Here is a 13,214-nt window from a genome sequence, read left to right as displayed (position 1 = left end):
AAACTTTGTAAACAGGGCTGAAGCAGTAAGGCTAATCAAGTCAAAAGCATCCTCCCCTACCCCCTGCCCCAAAGTATCATACTGGTGCTTGCTAATGTGAATCCTTTCTGTTCAAAGTTTAGTACCTCATCCAAGGGCTCCACAATTACATTTCTATTACTTCCCACTGTTTATCACAGTTGGATTGCAAAAGCCAATTTATGTTGTGATTTCTCCTTTGCTAGATCTTTACTGTCTATTTTTAATTTTGTCTCACAGTCCAGTTGGAAGGCTCATCACAGTGTTGGCTCCATGGTGCTGTTGGGACATCGGCCCTGAGAGGGACCTTGTTCTCCAGCTGGTCCTCTGGACCAGCCATGAGGTCATGGGAAGACTCTGTCCTTGAACAGCTCTTTCTCATTCATGTAGGGCAGTTTCTGATTAACCTTACTTCAAAAAAAGAAAGAAACAAACATTTCCTTGTGTATTCTAAAATGAAGAAAAATGATTGTGTCTCCCTAATGCCTCTGACCTGGGGTTCGTGAACCCAGACTCAAGTGTTTTTATCACATGACCATCCTCCATGACAGCTCTTATGGTCCATACTGGAGTGATCTGGGCTTTAAGCTGGAGACCAAGTTTGCTAGGGCTTCTGGGAGTGCGGGGAAGGGTGAGGTGGGGGCAAACATTTTGCCCTTTGACAAGAAGAAAGAAAGGTTTCAAGAATACCTTTAGAGATGGGTTAGCAGACTGGGACAACAGTATTTTTATGGGCATAAATTACTTCTGATTAAAAAAGAACTGGGATCCATGAAAGAAAATATAATTCAAGAATGTTTTGACCATAGCTGTCTAATAGTAGAAGAGGTTTTTCTTGATGGGACATTTTATTGCCACCTGTCTTTGTTTTTGTAATTCTCCAAGGCGACAGGCCAATAAAATCAGCTTATCTGTATGGCTTTTCTAATCTGTTGGCAAAGATTGAAGTGTTTTTTTTTTTAGCTTTCTTTAACAATGTCCCTATTTCCTCCCACCTTATTTTCTTCATATGAATTGGGCAGGGGCTTTTTATTAATATTAGAGAGATATGACTTTATCCATCAGTGGTTGAGTTGTAATTTGGTCTGTTTAGTTGCCAGTGAATACACGGAGGTGTGCAGCCTCCGAGGCCAGCAGGTTCATCCGAAAATGAGATGAGAGAAAGCAAGTGAAGAAATACTTCAGTCCACGGACCACGGATGCTGGTGTGTCTGTTGCCACCTTCTGTTTATTGCTCTGTGGCCAGTCATCCTTTGACATAGACCCCGAGTTTCCAGCAAAGCCTGCCCAACTCTAGGTGCTGTTCGAGTTCTGTGGGCTCAGCTCTGAGGCACCAGTTACCCAGATCAGTCGCCAAGTTAATTAATTTTGTTCTTTGAACTCAATCCCCCTCCCTGCCTTTATCCCCTTGGCGTACCGTGAAAAGCACAGCAATGCCTCTCTTTGCCCATCTCTTTGAAGAGCATGATGTTAAAAATTTGCAAGCAGCAAAGCCAAACTTTATGCAGTCTTGTGGGAAGGGCACAGATTCTGGGGTTCAATGGCATTGGGAGGGAAAACTAGAGGCAGTAAAAACAGCTAAGATCGATTGAGCACCTACTACCTGCTAAGGGTTTGGGGCTTGTTGCCTCCTTTAATCTACACAACAGATTTAGTTATTACTGCATTTTGCCGATTAGGAACATGCGTCCACCTAAGGTAGGTAATTTCCCCACTATCACGCAAGGGCACGAAAATCCTGCTCTTGTCACCTTTCCTGCACCCTTTTCATCTTCTTGACGGTGAGAATATCTCTCTGCTTTAATCAAGGGGCATTTTTCAGTCAAGGTTTCATGAGACAATATGCACCAAAGCATATTTGTAAGCTCTGAGGCATTCCACTAAAGCTAGTTGTTATCGCTTTCCACATGGAAATTCTCCTGGGTTGCTGGTCGTTCGGCCAGTTCCACAAAGTAGGCTGACCAAAGTCCTGTGATGCATGAGGCCTGGTCCAAGGCAAGGTCATGAGCCCCTTCTCTGAAGGTGCTGAGGGTCGCACAAAGTAAGGGTGTCCCCTGGGGCTCTTTGCTTGTCCTTTTGGGCTCACTGGGAGCCCTAACTCCATACTTACCCCATTAGAACCTGGGAAAGGTCATTCTTTCCATTTATCAGGTTGGGGTGGCCTCATCCTGAGTCAGCTGGAAGGGATTTGGGGTTAGAAAATCTTCATGTTTTAAGTGTTATTTCTAGAATGCTCCCTATTCATTAAGGAACAGCTTCTTTTTGAGAGGCTGGTTTCTCATGGCTTGTCAAACAAGGCAGGTTATTTCCTGCATACAAGGAATTCATACACGTAGGCTGTGAATGGGTGTTCATCACCAGAGGGGCCACGCCCTGAAGGTGACCACGTCTGTGATACTGAGTCACCTCCCCCTTTCCACGTCCTCAGCCATGAGCTGAGATGCCACAGACAGACACCATAGAATTCAAAGCCACCTCTTCCTGGGCACACGTGCTGTGGAGTGAAGAGCTTGGTGAAGGGGGTAAGAGCTGCCTCATCTTGGAGGCTTCCTGGGTGCCAAGCTCTCTGCATCATCGCATTTAGTTCTAGCAGGAACCATGCCACAGAGGAGCCATGCCAGGGAGGAACCATGCAAGGGGGGTGCTAGTTCCAGGGGAAACTGATTGCTCAGGGAGGTTGAACACTCTGCTCAGGTGGGAAGTTCAAAAGCTGGGGTTTAAACACGGGAGAGTCTGATTCCAGACCCTACAGACTTAAACATATCATCACAGAGCTTAGGCAACGGGTGGTGCCTGACTTGTAATGTGAGGTGAAAGTTTGTTTGAAGTTAATTAATACTACCATCCCTTATCATAAATGGAAGGCAGGAAATCATACCTGTATGAAAGTAAAAGACAATCCATCCATTAAAAGAAGTCATACTTTAGCCATTGTTTTTCAGACTTTTTGGACAATACCTCACGATAAGAAATATATTTTTTTTATCGTGATTCTGTGGTCATATTTAGATATTTGTGTATGCATACACATATGAGTGTGTGTGTGTATAGACTCAAACCAAAATTTCATGGAATAATTCTTCCTAATTTACTGTGTACTCTACACTGAAAGATTTTCTGCTCCCTTTTTCTTTATCTCATTTTTTTTTACAGTGCTGGTTAAATTTATTTTATTAATTTCATTTATTTTCACAATCTGTAGACCATGACACCCTAGTCACAGACACTGGTTAATGGGGGCTATGTCTCTGGAACAGCCTGTCTGAGTTGGAATTTAAGACCTACTACTTGTAGGCTGTTTCACCTTGGGTAAATCCCTTAACCCCTTATGCCTCAGTTTCCTTATCTACAAAGTGAACATAGTGAAATAATAGCTACCTCAAAGAGATGTTATAGCAACTTGGTGCAATAATACAGATGAAGGGCTTAAACTGAAGAATGGTGAAAGTAAATAATTAATGATAGTTTCCTAATTATTACAAGTGACTTTTCCACAATATATTTATTTTGCACCTGTATGTGCTATTTAATAACAGCAAAGAAATTAAGGCAGTTGGTATCTATGGGAGGGATGCAAGTCTGTCTATGAGTATGTTGGAGGTCTGGGTAATGATCATATAAACCCTACTTTTCTAGGGCTTAGAGGTAGGTGTGTCTGATTTGAAGTAGGAAAGAGCAAAACTAAAATTCAAACGTAACTCTATGTCTTAGATTAAAGTATGTTTATAAAACAGACACAAATTCATAGACAGAAGGTTAAATTATACTCAGTCTAAATTCTACATAAAGAAGGTGGGGAAACATATAACACATTTTAGAAAAATCTCCATTGAGATAATAAAATGACACCAAAATATTGGTACTATTAAGGGGTAAATTCTGTTATCTGGAAGACTGCATCCTGTGGAGATATTTTCCCCATGATGCCTGTGGGAAGATGAAAGTTTGCTTTATGGAACCTTTCCCATTGTGATTTACAGTTGGTACAGCACGAGGTGCTGGGGTGAAATCAGGACAAGAAGAGGCTAATGGAGCAGGGCAGGCCTCCGTTTTTAAGGACAAGGGACATTCTTTGAGTCAGGCCTGTGAGAAGGTGAAATCAACACATAGAATTCAATCCCAATTTTAGGGGGTTTAAAAGAAAAAAAGAGAAAGACAATTAAGGAATCTCTTTAGGCCTTAAATAATCTCTTGGAATGGGAATTCTTCTGTTATGCCCATTTTACAGATGAGAAGATGGCGGCATGAGGGGTTAAAAAATTTTCCTTAGGCATTAAAATACCTCTTAGTCATCAACCTCCTGGGATTTCTCCCTGTTTTGATGTAGTGTGATATAGTATTATCCTGCCCTTGCATTTAAGACATAGAAAAATTATAGGTTCTATGGGGGCTGAGGTGAAGGGATGATCCAAGAACAATATAGGAGAGACCAGGAATCTGACGTGACAGAACAGACTATGATTGGCCACTGTTTATGCTTTGAGGCCAGAAAATGGGGTTTATATTTGCCTTGACGCAAGGTTGCACCTAGATCTTTTTTCATGTCTTTTTTATGGACACTGCATGGAAGTGAAAAGGCTGGAATGCTGCCAAGACAAGTCAGCAAACCTACTGTCATTTGCTCTTAGCTGGATCAATGGCCTTCTTCTTGCCCTTTCTTAGAAGCTTGGTGTGTTGGAAACTCAGAAAAATTAAAGAACTGTTAAAAAGGATTAATTCATTAAAATGGATTAAGCCTGGGAACCCATGGAAAGATTGACTTCAGTGTCAAGGGGCAAAGTGGCTGGCTGTTTTGGAAGTCTAAGGTGGCAGATTCAAGGCCAGTAGCCTGGTTGAGCGGCCACAGGCAGGACCAAGCTTCATTTCATTCAGAAGTATTTGGCTCTAATTCTAGCTTCAGTTCTTTCCCAAAGTGAAGTACTTGGATGAGATGGTCTCTGAGATCCCTCCTGCTTCTAATACTGAGATTTAAGGTAGTCAAAATAGGACCTTCCCCAATGCCAATCAGGTCTCCTTGTAAACTACCTGCCTACATGTGCTTTCATTACTATACGCTGAATCTTTATGTTATTTGTCCATTTGGTTGCAGTTGGCAATAAATTGGCCTCTCTGGATTCTCCTTTGTGTCTTTTTTGTGGCTACAGTGCAGAAAGATTTGGGTGTGGGTTGCAAAGAGTAAAACAAGCGAGATTGCTTGTGCAACCATGGCAATCTGTAAAACACACCATCGGGAGTAAGTGGTTAATAGAATACAACGTTTCGGAATTAATAATTTATATGGTTTCATTTCCATGACACTGAATTATAACAACAATAAAAACAAGATGGCGATACACTAATATGTATAAAATAGATAACTAATGAGAACTTGCTGTATAGCACAGGGAACTCAACCTCACTTTGCTGTACAGTAGAAACTAACACAACATTGTAAAACAGCTATACCCCAATTAAAAACAAAACAAAACAAGATGGTGACACTGTTGACCTGCTACCAACAGACATTTCTCCACCTCTTTTTTTCCCCTCGCCAATCTACCATCCACAACAGAAGTTGTAAGTGCCAGATATCCACTTTTTCATCCTCCCTCACAGCTAGGGGTTGGCTATGTTTTCCATTCCTGAAGGGAAGTCAGCAGACGAAGTGGGTGAAGGAGAAATGAGAGAGGAGAAGATTCTTCCTTTGAATCTGATTGAGTCAGGATATTGTTTGTGGAGTTGTGGCAGCCTTCTGATCGCCAAGAGAAGAAGGCCAAGAGAAACAAAGGGAAATGGACTCACCACAGTCCAGAGAATCTAGAGCTGCTGAACTGGGCTAGTTACCTTTGGACTTCTCGTATGTGAGATTTATGAACAATCCCCAAATATTCAAGTCACTGTAGTCAGACATTTCCTCACCTGCAGTTTAGAGCTTCCTAATTGATAACCTAACTTAATAACGCCCTTGTTAAGTAACCACTCTACACTGGGCATTGTTACACTGTTCTAATAATGCAATCCTATAAAGTATATCTATTTTTAGTCCTGTTTTAGTGATGAAGAAGTGGAAGCCTAGAAACAGAAATAACTGGGCCTAGAACAGTGGTTAGCTAGTGGTCAAGGCAGGATTTCATCCTATGCTTCCAAACCCCTTACTCTGTGCTTACAACACAAATGGGGCAGGCAGCCATACACATTGGTTCTGAAGAGACACAGAAAAGGCTCTATCTCTTCCTTGAATCCTCCTCCCCATTGGCCTCATGTCCCATGAGTCTTACCCCTGGTATTTCCTTAAGGAGCCTTTTGGGGATTTGCACACTTGAATGTGGTTAAATCATGGTGTTGTCCCAAGAGAAATTAAGCCTACATTCATACAAAAACTCATATAAGAATGTTCATAGCATCATTATTCACAATAACCAAAAGGTGGAAATAACCCAAATGTCCATCAACTGACAAATGGATAAAAATAAAACATGTTCTATCCATACAATGGAGTATTACCCAGCCATAAAAAGGAATGAAATACTGACACATGCTACATCATGGATGGACATTGTAAACATGCTCAGTGAAAGAAGCCAGTGAAAAAAAGAGCACATACTGTTCGATTATATTCATGTGAAAGTGCAGAATAGGGCAATCTGTTGACACAGTAGGTTAGTGGTTGCTTAGAACTGGGAAATATGGGGGATATGGATAGCTAAATGGTGTGAGATTTCTTTTTGAGGTGATAAAAATGTTCTAAAATTGACTTCAGTGATGGTTGAACATATTTGAGATTATAATAAAAATCAATGATTTGTCCACTTTAAATGAGTGAATTGCATGGTATGTGAATTATATCTCAGTAAAGCTGTTAAAAAAATCATAGTGCTTCTAGGAGGGGAAGCACCTTAGCTAGTCATCCGTCATAGGTGGGCTCAGGCTCCAGTAATTTTTGGGGGGGAGGGGGAGAAGATGTCAAAGTGGGGGGGGCAGGAGAAGCTGGAAACAGGGAAGCATGTCAGCCAGTGCAACAGAGGTCTGCACAGTGACAAAGTGTCTCTCCTTGACCAAACTTTACTCAGGGTCCCCTGGGCTCTTTTTCAACCAGGTCTTCACTTTTGGACTTCTGTGTTTGTCTCCACATTGTCCAATTCTAGGACGGATTCTGTTAAGTCAGTTTAACCAGAATTCCACACCTTTCATATCTGATCACCCTCCATATCTGATCAGGTTCCTCATCCTCCACCACCTACAGGGGTGTCTGATCACCCTGGTAGGCCTTCAGCAAGAATCCTGTTAGGTCAGTTTAGCCAGAACCCCCCTTACCCCTGATGTCTCCTGTTAGTAATTTTCCATCCACGGACCCCACCCTGCTCCTTGTCTATAACTCCCACTTGCCCACGCTGTACTCAGAGTTGAGCCCAATTTCTCTTTCCCCTGTAACCCCCCAATGCAGTAGCCTCTACGTATACCTGCGTCTACAGCCCTCCTTGAATGAAATCTGCCTTACTGTCCTTTAGCAAGTGCCATTGAATAATTTTCTTTTTAAAAGCAGCAAGAAGGTGTGTGTATTTTCAGGGGAAGGGGAGGAGAGGGGAGAGGAAGGTGAGAAAAGGTGTTTGCAGGATGACCGTTCCTTTTCCCACTACCTTGAGCAAGGTGAGCCCCCTCCATTCAGCAATTATGGCCAACAGACAAGGGCAAGTTCTGCTCGGAGTGAAGGAAATAATAGCTCAGCCAACTTCAGTTTAGATCACAAAACTTTGTGTAAAGAAATCAAATAGTTCCATCTTGTAGAAAAGAAAAAACACCTAGAAAATATCTATTCAAATATTTGTTCCAAGTTGTCTCAAAATAAGTTGCTTGATAATTCTGGGACTTGTACTCAATTTCTTACACGATATTGAGAAGAATTACTGATTATCCTTCACTTAAACATTTAAAAAATGTGGTTTGGTTTGGATATTTCCCTCAAAAGCCCCTCAGAATTTCAAGTGAGCATTTTCACAATAGAGTTGTCTCTCTGGTTAGTCTTCCTATGGACTCTATTTTAAAGTTACTGTTATATTATTTTTTTCTTCAAAAACGCCTATGAAAATGTGGCTTTTATTAAGAGAGCCAGCCAACCCCTTTATCTGTTAAATCTTGGACTCCTCACCCCTAGGGTGACACCAAGAGCCGCTGACAAGTTTATCCTAGGCATTGGTAAGAAGAGGCTCATTTCCTGGCTATAATTCTCAGCTAAAGTCCTAGAAGAAACTGGAAATGGAGCATTCTGTAAGAGCAAAAGGAAGGAGTGGCTGGAACAAACTGTGTCCGGTTTTGCTGGAGCAGAGACTTCTTCAAAGGTACCCAGGCAGAGCGTGAGCTGGCTGCACAGCAAGGTACCCACTTATTCCACACGGGATGGTGGATAGGGAGGCTGCAGTGTAGGAAGCCCTTATTAGGCTGCCGGGGGGGAAGGCCATGAGGGAACCCACTTAAATAAAACTTCATGCTGAACAGTGAAAAAAATAAATAAATAAAGCGAAGAAAGGTATGGTTGTTGGGTCTTTATCTTGAAAACTGAAACAAAAACTATAAAAATAAGTTTACATTATCTTCCACTGAACATGCTTCTAATCATAACTACGCACAAATTCTTAGGAAAAAAGCAAGGATAAAGTGTTGATTATTTTTCATCTGGGTGATTTTTCTGGCAACCCTGCATGTTAGTACAATCAGATAGCCTTCATTTTACACACTGAGATGATCAGAGAGGTCCTAAAGAGGGTCAGGCCTGCAAAACTATGCTGAAGCTTTGTTTCCCCAAGGGCTTTGGGTAACATTTTGCTACTCGAATCATTCTCTTTGAAGGCACCTCCTATTTGCCATCTTCCCCATCATCACCTCCTCTTTGGGTGTCACAGGCCCATCTCTGCCAGGTCATCATGTATCAATGACTTCCCCTGTGATGGGAGGAGATCCCTAACTTGATCACTGTCGATTGACTTTATGAAATCCTGCATCTATTGCAAGATTCCACATTTCACTTTGTAATTCACTTGTGACGGAGTACCTGGCAACATACGTGACTCAGAGAGACCCACCTATAAAGGATTTAATGCCTTGGTTGGGGGGTTGATGAGGGGTGGGGAAGAGAGATGTTGGAGATAGAGGGGCGACCAATTGTTAATTTAGCCAGCTCTCTGGGGACTCTTCTTGTTTATGACAGCTTCTACTTCCTTACTCAGTCCTCCAACTTTTCAGACTCAGATAACCAGGGTCCCTTCTATATAATCTGGATATTTCAACCTAACCCTTCTGCCTCAGACTACTGGATATTCTGGATCAAAGTACATCCCTGTTTTGCTTGAGTAATCTTGGAAACAGTCCCAACTTTTTGTTTCACTTATTGTCTGTGGTTTGGTACCAACCCTTCTGAGCATCCACCATGTACAAAACTCTCCGAGGACAACTAGGATTCCACCAAGGCCCTGCCCACGTGTTTTCTCCTGGACACTGTCTAGAGATTTCCATTCTTGTCATATTCAAAACAGTACTCGGGGAAGCTTGTTTGGGGTTGCCTGCCCTCTGTGTACACTCAGCACTTTTCATAGGGCTCACTTGCCTCTTACACTGTGGTGGTTCATGGGTAAACCTCTCCCAACCCCACCCCAAAGGCAGGGCTTCCCAAGGGTGTGGGCTCATCTCCGCCTCGGTTCTCTGACTGTTGTGCTTCTCTCCACCGCAAAGTGGAGATTCCCACCCTTTCCCTAACTCAAGGGGTGTGTGTGGTTGGGACAAAGAAGATAATGTCAAAAGACTTACATTTATTTGCCATTTTTATTTCTAAAACCCTGTCCATAAATTATCTCAAAATTATTCCTCCCAGTCAGCTTTAGTGGTAGGCATGAAAGATAATGTCCTCCCAAAGGGTTGATGAAACAGTAGCTATAGTGACTGCTCAGAGAAAGTGTGATTGGCCCCACATTATACAACCTGTGACCTGTGGGTGGTGAAGCTGGTGTTGACACCAAGCTCTCAGTTCTTTCCGCAGACGCAGAGCAAGTCTAGGGCTCTGACATCACTGCACGTCAGGGCCTATCCCTGCGTCTGGTGGAGGAGAAGCCACAGCAGGGATGGAGTATCTGAATATCTTTCCATTATTTACTCATTAGGGGGAAAGTTCCCCAAATCCCCTGGTGTTCAGGTCGGGGAGACTACAGCAGGCTGAATAATGGACCCCCCCAAAAAATGTCCACCTCCTAGTCCCCAGAACATGTGAATGTTATCTTACAGCGAAAAGGGACTTAGCAGGTGGGATTAGGTTAAGGATCATCAGATGGGGAGAGTCTCCTGGATTATCTGGATGGGCCCTAAATGTCATCACAAGAGTCCTTATGGTGGGGAGGTGGTAGGATGAGCAGAAAAAGACAAAAGTGATGTGATGACAGAAGCAGAGAGAGAGAGAATGGAAGCTGCTACACTGATGGCTTTGAAGATGAAGCATGGGGCCATGATCCAAGGACTATAGCCGGCTCTAGAAGCTAGAAAAGGCAGGAAAACAGATCCTTTCTTAGAACCTCAAGAAAGAACTGAGATATGCCAACCCATTTTAGATTTTTAGCTGTTAAAACTGTAAGGTAATAAATCTATGTGAGTTTCATGCTGCCGCAAATTACCAGAAACTTAGTGGCTTAAAACAATACAGATTTAGGTGTTTCATAGCCATCTCTCTAGAAAAGAATATTTTAATCAGTTAGAGGTTCATGTAAGACCTGCTCAGAAGGAAATACACAGGGAGAAGAGAAGAGGTGTCTGCAATAAAGAACCAGGAGACGTTCAAGATGGCGGAGAAAGGGGATGTGGAGATCACCTTCCTCCCCACAAATACATCAGAAATACATCTATATGTGGAACAATCCCTACAGAACACCTACTGAACGCTGGCAGAAGACCTCAGACCTCCCAAAAGGCAAGAACCACCCCCACGTACCTGGGTAGGGCAAAGGAAAAAAGAATAAACAGAGACAAAAGAATAGGGACGGGACCTGCACCAGTGGGAGGGAGCCGTGAAGGAGGAAAGGTGTCCACACGCTAGGAGCCCCTTCGCGGGCAGAGACAGCGGGTGGCAGAGGTGGGAAGCTTCAGAGCTGCGGAGGAGAGCACAGCCACAGGGGTGCGGAGGGCAAAGCGGAGAGATTCCTGCACAGAGGATCGGGGCTGACCGGTACTCACCAGCCTGAGAGGCTTGTCTGCTCACCCACCAGGGCGGGCGGTGCTGGGAGCTGAGGCTTGGGCTTCGGTCGGAGCACAGGGAGAGGACTGGGGTTGGTGGCGTGAACACAGCCTGCAGGGGTTAGTGCGACACAGCTGGCCGGGAGGGAGTCTGGGGAAAAGTCTGAACCTGCCGAAGAGGCAAGAGACTTTTTCTTCCCTCTGTTTCCTGGTGCGCAAGGAGAGGGGATTAAGAGCACTGCTTAAATGAGCTCCAGAGACGGGCGCGAGCCGCGGCTGAAAGCACGGACCACAGAGACGGGCATGAGATGCTAAGGCTGCTGCTGCCGCCAACTAGAAGCCTGTGTGCGGGAGCCTGGGCAGCCCGCCACTGCCAGGGTCCCGGGATCCAGGGACAACTTCCCCGGGAGAGTGCACAGTGTGCCTCAGGCTGGTGCAACGTCCCGCTGGCCTCTGCCACTGCAGGCTCGCCCCACATCCGTACCCCTCCTTCCCCCTGGCCTGAGTGAGCCAGAGCCCCCGAATCAGTGGCTCCTTTAACCCCATCCTGCCTGGGTGAAGAACAGACGCCCTCAGGCGACCTACACGCAGAGGCGGGTCCAAATCCAAAGCTGAACCCCGGGAGCTGTGTGAACAAAGAAGAGAAAGGGAAATCTCTCCCACCAGCCTCAGGAGCAGCGGATTAAATCTCCACAATCAACATGATGTACCCTGCATCTGTGGAATACCTGAATAGACAACGAATCATCCCAAATTGAGGCGGTGAATTTTGGGAGCAATGATATACATATGCATTTCCTTTTTCTCTTTTTCTGAGTGTGTATGTGTATGCTTCTTTATGTGATTTTGTCTGTATAGCTTTGCTTTTACCATTTGTCTTACGGTTCTGTCTGTCCTTATTTTCTAGTATAGTTTTTAGCGCTTGTTATAATTGGTGGATTTGATTTTTGGCTTGGCTGCTCTCTTCTTTCTGTCTTTTCCTTTTTAAAATTACTTTTTAATTTTTTAATTTTTAATAATTATTTTTTATTTTAATAACTATATTTTATTTTTTCCTTCTTTCTTTTTTTCTCCCTTTATTCTGATCTGTGAGGCTGTCAGGGTCTTGGTGCTCCAGCCAGGTGTCAGGCCTGTGCCTCTGAGATGGGAGAGCTGAGTTCAGGACACTAGTCCACCAGAGACATCCTGGCTCCATGTAATATTAAATGGCAAAAGCTCTCCCAGAGATCTCCATCTCAATGTTAAGACCCAGCTGCACTCAACGACCAGCAAGCTACAGTGCTGGACACCTCATGCCAAACAACTAGCAAAACAGGAACACAACACCACCCATTAACAGAGAGGCTGCCTAAAATAATAATAAGGTCACAGACAGCCCAAAAGACACACTGGACGTGGTTCTGTGCACCAGAAAGACAAGATCCAGCCTCATCCTCCAGAACACAGGCACCAGTCCCCTCCACCAGGAAGCCTACACAACCCACGGAACCAACCTTAGCCACTGGGGGCAGACACCAAAAACTATGGAAACTATGTACTTGCAGCCTGCAAAAAGGAGACCCCAAACACAGTAAGTTAAGTAAAATGAGAAGACAGAGAAACACACAGCAGATGAAGGAGCAAAGTAAAAACCCACCAGACCAAACAAATGAAGAGGAAATAGGCAGTCTACCTGAAAAAGAATTCAGAGTAATGATAGTAAAGACAATTCAAAATATTGGAAATAGAATGGAGAAAATATAAGAAATGTTTAACAAGAACCTAAAAGAAATAAAGAACAAACAAACAATGATGAACCACACAATAAATGAAATTAAAAATTCTCTAGAAGGAATCAATGGCAGATTAACTGAGGCAGAAGAACAGATAAGTGACCTGGAAGATAAAATAGTGGAAATAACTACTGCAGAGCAGAATAAAGGAAAAAGAATGAAAAGAATTGAGGACAGTCTCAGAGACCTCTGGGACAATATTAACTGCACCAACATTCAAATTATAAGGGTCCCAGA

The sequence above is a fragment of the Mesoplodon densirostris genome, chromosome 5 (genome assembly GCF_025265405.1).
Source record: "Mesoplodon densirostris isolate mMesDen1 chromosome 5, mMesDen1 primary haplotype, whole genome shotgun sequence".
NCBI lineage: Eukaryota > Metazoa > Chordata > Mammalia > Artiodactyla > Ziphiidae > Mesoplodon > Mesoplodon densirostris.
Note: the sequence above shows the minus strand (reverse complement) of the source record.